Genomic DNA, 9,544 nt, shown 5'->3' with positions numbered 1-9,544 from the left:
TCGCTTTGTAAATCTCCAACTGCTCCAATAAGTCATGAGCGCAACCCTTCTCTGCCCTGTATAGAGTACGCTTACAACTCTCCATATTGCCTAGGGTGTGGGCGGACCCTTTGACATTGATGCACACCCTTATTTGATTTGGACTGGTGTCATAAAGCCGTTGTGTCCTCTCCTGCGGCAACCTGATCCACAACTGTTGTAACTGATCCATGATATCCAGGATACTGGCACCGGAATGATGATGGCGTCAGAGCTGGTCCTGTCTATCGGGGACAGATCTGGAGATCCTGTTAATCGCAGGGGTACCTCAACACCACGCAGAACGTTCTTTGACCACATTGTAAGGTACCCCATATTTGCTGATAGCAGTGCGTTTTACTTTATTTCCGGTTTTGCTATTTCATATACACAAAGTGAATGTATCAGCGCTGCAGTACGCACTGATTAAGGACCGAGCTGTAGGTTCCCACGCTGGCTAGCAGAGGCGGTTGACTGTCTGGCGCTTTCAGAGCCAGTGGGATTAGGTGCCGATGCAGAAATCGCTCGTGACGTCAGCAAAGAGATACATAAGGAAAATACATGTATTCTGGCGCCAAGCAAGTAACTGTCGTTAGCAAATATGTAATAACAAAAGTTGCCTTTTGCCATTCAAACATTAGGAGTCTGCTGATCATAAATACTATCTTTCAGCTATTTACGAGGGTAATCCCAAAAGTAAGGTCTCCTACTTTTTTTTATAAGTACAGAACTCTGTTTGTGAGGCAGTTGGTCACACTGTTGTGAAGAATGCTTCACACGCTGTGTGTAAACATACGCACGCCGCGCTGAGACGCTCAGTCTTGGCTTGGCAACCGTTGAGATTGGAGCTGACACTGGATGTTACCGCCGTGTTATTCCGTTTTTGAACGCAAAGGGCACTGCGCCGATTGAAATCCATCGCCAATTGACGGGAGTGTATGGTGAGTCGTGCATTAATGTCAAAAATGTTCGTAAGTGGTGTAGCGAGTTTGCAGCTGGTCACACAGAAATTCGCGACGAACAAAGGAGCGGGAGACCGTCAGTTTCTGAGGAGACAGTGTTGAAGGTTAAGCAAAGCATGCGTGAAGATCGGCGGATCACCCTGGATGATCTCTGCACGTTGGTTCCAGAGGTTCCCGAAGCACCGCTCACAGAATTTTCACGGAAAGATTGAACTACCGGAAGGTGTGTGCTAGATGGGTGCCACGCATGCTGACTGAGGACCACATGCGGTAACGAGTTGATGCTTCCCGCACATTTCTTCACCGCCTTGCAGCTGAACAAGACGACTTTCTGGACTCAATTGTCACGGGTGACGAAACCTAGGCATACCACTGTACACCTGAGACCAAGCAACAATCACGCCAGTGGCGGCATCCTTCTTCGCCAAAGCCGCGGAAATTCAAACAAACACAGTCTGCCGGTAAAGTTATGACAACCGTTTTTGAGATCGGAAAGGGGTATTGTTGGTCGACTTTATGCCTACTGGGACTACAATTAACGCTGACAGGTACTGTGAGACTCTGAAAAAACTCAAACGGGCAATTCAAAACCGGAGCAAGGGCGTACACATTCTCCATGACAACGCTCGCCCACGTATCGCTCGGCAAACCGTTGCTCTCCTCGAACAGTTTCAGTGGAACATAATCACCCACCCTATAGTCCTGACTTGGCGCCCAGTGGCTATCACCTGTTCCCTAGGTAAAAAGAACATTTGGCCGGAAATCGATTCAGCTCCGACGGCGAGGTGAAAGAAGAGGTTCATAATTTTCTGAACAGCATGGCGGCGAACTGGTACGACATGGGCATACAAAAACTGCCACAGCATCTACAAAAATGTATCGACTGAAGTGCTGATCACGTCGAAAAATAGCTAAATGTTCAAGCTGTAAACTGATGTAAACCATTGTATAAATAAACAGGTCTATGAAATTACAAAAAAAAAAAATAGGAGATCTTACTTTGGGATTACCCTCGTATAATGCCAGGAAACGCTGATAATAATATTAAATGAATAACTATGGCATAAGCGAAGATGTACGATCTAATAAGAAATACACTAATGGTACGCTCAAGTTGCAGACTGTGCACCATAGCCGGCAGTCGTCGATAAGTTGCCTTTCGATCTAGTCATACGATGGACCGTGCTCTCGAACCGCTAATAGTTAGCTTATAATCAGTGTGAAGAAATTCATTTTATGGTGTTACTTAAATAAACACATCATAATGGCATCCCATGTAAAAATTATACCTGCCCTCACGTTCCCAAGCAGGTCAGTACCACATCCCACAAATCTGGATATTGCACGATTCGATAAACCGGCCAAATGGACACAATGAAGCACCTTTACTCTTGTCACGTGCTGGTACGCGGTATCTCCGTGTCCTTCACAGTAATCACTCAACACCTGACGCTGTTCACACCCCGTATACATCCTAGCAACAACACTAAACCTAAACAAGACTGATGTTCTCTGGTGGCCAGTCTACCTGTCAACGGAATTGCGGCTGTAATCATCTACATACTCGCCAGTGGTGCGTACGCGTTCGAAGTTACTTTGACAGCCGAACATGTCTTCTGGGGCTTGAATTTTTTTGCGAGGCAAATTTAAGATAATTTCTTTAAAACATTATAATCTGAACGAAATGTTCTGTCGTTAAATTAAGGTATGATTTTCTGTCATTACATGTATGGCAATAGTTTTTCAACTGTATAATAATGAAGGGGAATTCTACTGCTGTATTCTGAATAGAAAAACTTTATTGTGTATTTTCATCCTGTCACCACCAGCTTTCATTCCTGATTCGCAACTTTAAAAACTGTAAATGTTTAAACGTCATAGAGTTACAACTTTTATTTCGGAGGTGACTGAATCATTAGAGACGGGTAGCAAGTTGACAGCGCACGCCTGTATTTTGTCCTTCGAATCGGTTCCGTTCCTGTCCCTCCACTTCCCCAGTGTTCACACACTACGATATTATTCCTTTTTTACTGCGCTATTGGTCATCGTCGGCATTAAGTCAGTTTTCATAACATTCAGAATTATGAAACTCTTTTAAATGTTCCCTTCAATTTACGTCTACGGTCACAAACTTTTTGTTACCGGTTTCGGTCTTATAATGACCCTCATGAGATCTGCAGCAAATAATGGGAAAAGACTTAAATACACTTGCAGATTGTCTACAGCTTAAAAGCAATAAAAAGACCATAATGAAAAGTGCTACTGACATATATACACATTTGCGCGCTTTAAGTATGAAGAGGCATACCTATTTTATAAAAACGAAGTCCTAATGTACTGCAGCCAAGTGGCATCGTCAAATGTTAAATGCAAAATCAGCACCAGCATCGTCAAATATATAGAAATAGGATCATATTCACGAGTCATGTTGTCAGTAGCACTACTGTTTAAAACAAGCTACCGTACAGTAGCCACAAGATGTTTGTGTTGTAAGTTCACCAGATGTCGTTAATGTAGGCATACACTAGTTTTCAATGATTAACTGAACAGCGTAAAATAAAGAGGAATACAATAGTAGAAGTCTGTAATGAACGTATAACGTATAAAAAGCATTACAGTAATAAAAAGCGATGAAATAGAACACGACAAAAGTCAGATTGTTAAAAAGGGAAAGAGTTAAGAGACAGTAGTTGACATATGCTCAAGTGCCAATATTCTAGATAATGACATAAGCAAGGAACACCTTTGATAGTGCACAAAATAATATTAAAAATTATAAAACAAATAGCTAAAGAAGACACAATGAAAGGAAACATAGTGCTCCGCATAATCAGCGCCCTCTGTTAGCGCTAACACCAGAATTACGCAGAGGCGAGAAGTGGCTGGAGGAACGTGACCGGCAGAGAGCCCCTCGTACCCTGCGGTACTCCGTTGCAAGAAAAGAATGATAAAATCCCGTAACAGTGGATGACCATCATTTTTAAATGCTTCCAGAATGAGATTTTCACTCTGCAGCGGAGTGTGCGCTGATATGAAACTTCCTGGCAGATTAAAACTGTGTGCCCGACCGAGACTCGAACTCGGGACCTTTGCCTTTCGCGGGCAAGTGCTCTACCAACTGAGCTACCGAAGCACGACTCACGCCCGGTACCCACAGCTTTACTTCTGCCAGTACCTCGTCTCCTACCTTCCAAACTTTACAGAAGCTCTCCTGCGAACCTTGCAGAACTAGCACTCCTGAAAGAAAGGATATAGCGGAGACATGGCTTAGCCACAGCCTGGGGGATGTTTCCAGAATGAGGTTTTCAGGAGTGCTAGTTCTGCAAGGTTCGCAGGAGAGCTTCTGTAAAGTTTGGAAGGTAGGAGACGAGGTACTGGCAGAAGTAAAGCATTGGGTACCGGGCGTGAGTCGTGCTTCGGTAGCTCAGTTGGTAGAGCATTTGCCCGCGAAAGGCAAAGGTCCCGAGTTCGAGTCTCGGTCGGGCACACAGTTTTAATCTGCCAGGAAGTTTCATATCAGCGCACACTCCGCTGCAGAGTGAAAATCTCATTCTGGAAACATCCCCCAGGCTGTGGCTAAGCCATGTTTCCGCAATATCCTTTCTTTCAGGAGTGCTAGTTCTGCAAGGTTCGCAGGAGAGCTTCTGTAAAGTTTGGAAGGTAGGAGACGAGGTACTGGCAGAAGTAAAGCTGTGGGTACCGGGCGTGAGTCGTGCTTCGGTAGCTCAGTTGGTAGAGCACTTGCCCGCGAAAGGCAAAGGTCCCGAGTTCGAGTCTCGGTCGGGCACACAGTTTTAATCTGCCAGGAAGTTTCATTTTTAAATGTATTTTTCATGTTTATTGTATTGCTACACAACTCTTTTTCCTACGACTAGCGTGTCGTCGACAACATTGTCACTTGGGGCATTAACTCAGTCTACAATACAAACCTTTATTTTGTTCTTAAACGTCGCTGTTCTTACATTTATTTCATGGAAAATCTTCATTGACCTACATTTACATCTACTGTTAAGTGCCTGGCAAGAGATCTTTGAAACACCTTCAGACTATTTCTCTATCATTTTTCTCTGCCATTCCAGTGTCTAACAGCGCGTGAGAAAAGCGAGCACTTAAAATCTCCCTGTGGGACCTCTGATTTCTCTTATTTTCTTCCGATAATCTTATCTCCTTATATAGGCTGACCAAAATAAAATATTTTCGGATTCAGATAAAAAATTTGGTGACTAAAATTACATGAGAAGCGCCTTTGTTTTAATGAATGCCATCCCAACTCGCTTGTCGTATCAGTGATACTCTGGCCTCGAGTGCCTGAAGTGGTGAAACTGAAAACAGACCCTTGAAATTTTAAAAGCAGCCTTTTCTGTGCATCATTGTGGTTTGTTGGTAGAATATATCATCGACATTTACTGAGCATCTCAGAAATGAACGAAATAAATCATTCACATACCAGCGAGTTCTGTTTTGAAATCCTTCAGCTTCAGCAGGAAGTCTATCGTTGCACAAATCCCAGACAGACAGGTAATACTCGGTAAGGGTTCTCGCCATGGTCTTCTGCGTAAACTACTTTATTTGTAGACAATTCACACCTACCCACAATCCGACCTCTGATCCGTTATTTGAGTACGTTGTTGTCCATTACGATCCCACTCCGCATTATAAAAAATGTCACTGAGCATAGACATTTGTTAGTAACAGGCCACTGAAAATAATTTTGCCACTTTCGTCAGCTTGTCTACATTTTTTTGGATTGTCTTTTATTTAAAGGGAACCGCCATTCGCAGTCTCCACAAGTCGTCTTATCACTACAGATCTCATGAAACATCACCGCCATCTAAATGACAGCATATTCAGCGTACAGTCTCAGTTACCGTCGTTAGCATCTGAGTCATTTATCTGCACTTGTACTGCAAGTAGCAGTGATCCTGTTACTCATGCCCGAGACACGTCGAATGTTGATTTCGCTTGTAACGTTGAGTCGCTGTTTAGAAGTAGATCTTGACTAATATCTGACACGAATTCGTCGCACATATCATAGAATAAATGGGAAACGCCTATATTATTTATTAACTAAAAGTCACACCACTAACGCACATTTCGCAGTCAAACAAAGCAAAGAACAATGCGTCTTTTTGTAATTACGAAGTTTTTCTGTTATAATTGTACTGAATAAATCTGCATGTAATGACCTCAAAAATTTCTCCGAGAAATACTTAATAGTTGATTCAAAACAAGACATTCAAAACGTGCAATGCTTCTGCGCCAGCATTTAGGGGAAAAATGTTCACAATTGAAAATAATTCCCGTAATCCTCAAATTACATCATCGGTTCTAGGCGCTACAGTCTGGAACCACACGACCGCTACGGGCGCAGGTTCGAGTCCTGCCTCGGGCATAGATGTGTGTGATGTCCTTATGCTAATTAGGTTTAAATAGTTCTAAGTTCTAGGGAACTGATGACGTTAGAAGTTAAGTCCCATAATACTCCGAGCCATTTGAACCATTTGAAAATAGTAAAAGTACCAACACGGCCTTTTTCCGACAACTTAAAATATTCGTCTCTTAAAATGCCCGAGAATCCCACTATTGGCATTAATTTAATTTATTTTCTTTCAACGATGTATCAGATATCAGTTGATTAAAGTTTCGTAGTCTTCTCCCTACATCGTCGAAGATCAGGCATCGACAATAAATAAGGTTTTAATCGACTTTTCACTCTGATATTTAATCTGGTGTTCATTCGTAAAATGCTAATTAAAAGCTTCATACAAACCGTTCAGGGGTTGAACAACGTTTTCAACGAATGTGTCTCCTGTTTCAACATCTTCCCCTTTTAAAATCCCTTTTATTGTTTGGATGGAATCAAAGACATAGGAGTGCAGGCAAATTGTCCAAAATTCTGTTCTTTTCTTGAAAGCAAGAACTTTCTTGTGAACAATAAATACCTTTACTTGGTGTTTTGAAGGGATAATTAAGTTCACTGCTCCTCGTAAAAATATGGCATATATAACAATTTGAATCAGTCAGCTTTTATCAGTTATCGATCTTTCTATATACGATCGGAGGTGGTTTACATTCGCAACCGCGAACACATTTCATGACTTTCTACTCGAAATTGTGTTCTAAGAAGAAAGCGGAGACCTCTTCCCTCAATTCAAAAATAAAGGTTACTATCTTTCCTCCAGATAAGTATCTGACATCAGTAGGTGAAAGAAGAGACACATGCAGACTTCACTTGTCTTCACACATCATTTTGAAAAACTATTGTTTATTGGCTGTGATTATAAGAAGTTAGTAATTTTGATGACCCCATAAATGGCATTCTTATAAAAGGGGGGAAACTTTTTTTGCAGCAAGTGCCTGTCTATAGATAATGCAATTGCTACTGGATCGTTTTTAGCACAATTCAAAGCCTGTTTCGTTTCTTGCTTTTCAAATTTACCAGTTTATAGAACAGTTGTCTCCTATTTCTACTCTCTGACGAAAAAAGTGAAGGACCCAGCTGGCATGGTCGCTTATGTAAATGGTTACAGTTGCAATTCTCTGTGACGTGTTGAACGACCACCTAAGCATTGATGGAATTCGTGTTTGGTTTTGTTATCAGACCTCGTAGGGTATATAAGGAGTATGAACAGCGTCAAATGCTGAGCAGAATATCGTGAAATGATCTTTCAAAAACCCAAAGAAATTGTCGTCGTATGTAAAAGCTGTTAGTGGCACCAAAGTTAGTGTCCAGTCCGTAGCGAATGCGACGGGAACTGAAATTGAGGGTAGCAAAGCAAATGCTGAAATCCTTAACTCGGATTTCAAAAGTTCTTTTACAAAGAAAAACCTAGGAAAATCGCCCCAACTTAATCCTCGTACCACTGAAAATATAAGTGGAATCAATGTTAGTGTCAGTGGTGTTGAGAAACAGCTGAAATCATTAAAATTGAAGAAATCTCCAAGGCCCGATGGAACCTCTATCATATTCTATACTGAATTTGCAACTGAGTTAACCCCTTTTCTAACTATAATCAGTCGTAGACCCCTCGAACAAAAAAACCGTGCCCTGTCCGTTGGAAGAAATCACAGGTAACATCTGTCTACAAGAATGTTAGTAGAAGTGATCCACAAAACTACCGTCCAATATCTTTGACACTGATCTGTTATGAAATATTAGAACATATTCTGGGCTCAAACATAATTATGTATTTTGAACTCATTGTTCCCTTCCATGCCAATCACCGTAGATTCCGAAAACATTGATCATGTGAAACTCACCTCTTATTTTTCTCACGACATACTGAAAGCTTTCGATCAAAGCAGCCAGGTAGATGTGGTGTTCCTTGATTTCAGAAAAGTGTTTGACTCAGTGCCACACCTACGCTTATGGTCAAAAGTTCGATTATGTGATATCCAGTAAAATTTGGATTCGACAGAGAATTTTTTTTTTTTTTTTGGGGGGTGGGGTGGGGGGGGGGGGGGGAACTAGGCTATAACATGTTACCTTGGACGGAGTGTCATCATCAGATGCAGAAGTAGCTTCAGGTGTGCCCCAAGCTGTTCAAGTTGTTTATTAATGACCTTGTGGACAATATTAATAGTAACCTCAGATTGTTGCAGGTAATGCAGTTATCTATAACTAAGAACTATCTGAAAGAGGCTGCATAAATATTCAGTCAGATCTTAATAAGATTTTAAAAGTGGTTGAAAAATTGTCAACTTACTTTAAAAAATGTAAAACTGTGCACTTCATAAAACGAAAAAATGTAGTATTCTATGACTGTAATATCAATGAGCCACAGCTGGAATCGGCCAGCTCATACAAACATCTGGGTGTAGCAGTTTGTAGGGATGTGAAATGGAATGATCACATAGGCTCAGTTGTGGGTAAATCGGGTGCCAGGCTTCGGTGTATTGGTAGAATACTGGGGAAGTGTAATCATTATGAAGGAGAGACTGCTTACAAAGCACTCTAAAGTATTGCTCAAGTGTGTAGGGCCCATACCAGATAGGACTAGTAGGTGATAACGAACGTACACAGAGAAGCGCAGCACGAATGGTTGCAGATTTGTTTGACCCATGGAAGACTGTTACAGTGATGCTGAAGAATCTGAATTAGCAGAATCTTGAAGATTGGCATAAACTATCGCGAGAAAGTCTACTAAAAAGTTTCAAGAACCGGCTTTAAATGATGGTTCTGCTACTATCCCGCAACCCCCTACTATTGTTCACATAGGGATCACGAGGACAAGATTAGAATAAACTGCATCACACACAAAGGCATTCAAACAGTCATTCTTCCCGTGCTCCATACGTGAAAGAAGGGGGAAGAAACCTAATAACTGGCACAATGGGACGTACCCTCTGCCACACACTTCACGGAGGTTTGCACAGTATGGATGTAGATGTAGCTGTAGATGTAGTTGTAGAAGGACGAGAAGATACCGTCTGCTCTTCCCGGGTGAGACAGAGGTATCAGCGCCTGATAGAGTTCGAAGGGGACCCCAGTGTGGCTGTTCATTTGGCCAGTTGGCCAAATCATGCAAGTATCCAAATCTGTGGGGCATCCGTATGTCACAGTA

The 9,544-nt window shown here is 41.9% G+C and overlaps 1 non-coding gene across 1 annotated transcript; it reads left to right on the top strand.

Moving 5' to 3' along the window:
• Positions 1 to 4,392: 4,392 nt before the first annotated feature.
• Trnas-cga (transfer RNA serine (anticodon CGA)) lies at positions 4,393 to 4,467 on the top strand. Its single transcript has one exon. It is a non-coding gene; the product is annotated as a tRNA-Ser (tRNA).
• Positions 4,468 to 9,544: the final 5,077 nt, after the last annotated feature.

This window comes from Schistocerca serialis, chromosome 4, assembly GCF_023864345.2.
Source record: "Schistocerca serialis cubense isolate TAMUIC-IGC-003099 chromosome 4, iqSchSeri2.2, whole genome shotgun sequence".
Classification (NCBI taxonomy): Eukaryota; Metazoa; Arthropoda; class Insecta; order Orthoptera; family Acrididae; genus Schistocerca; species Schistocerca serialis.
Note: the sequence above shows the minus strand (reverse complement) of the source record. Positions and strands in the feature narration are given on the sequence as shown.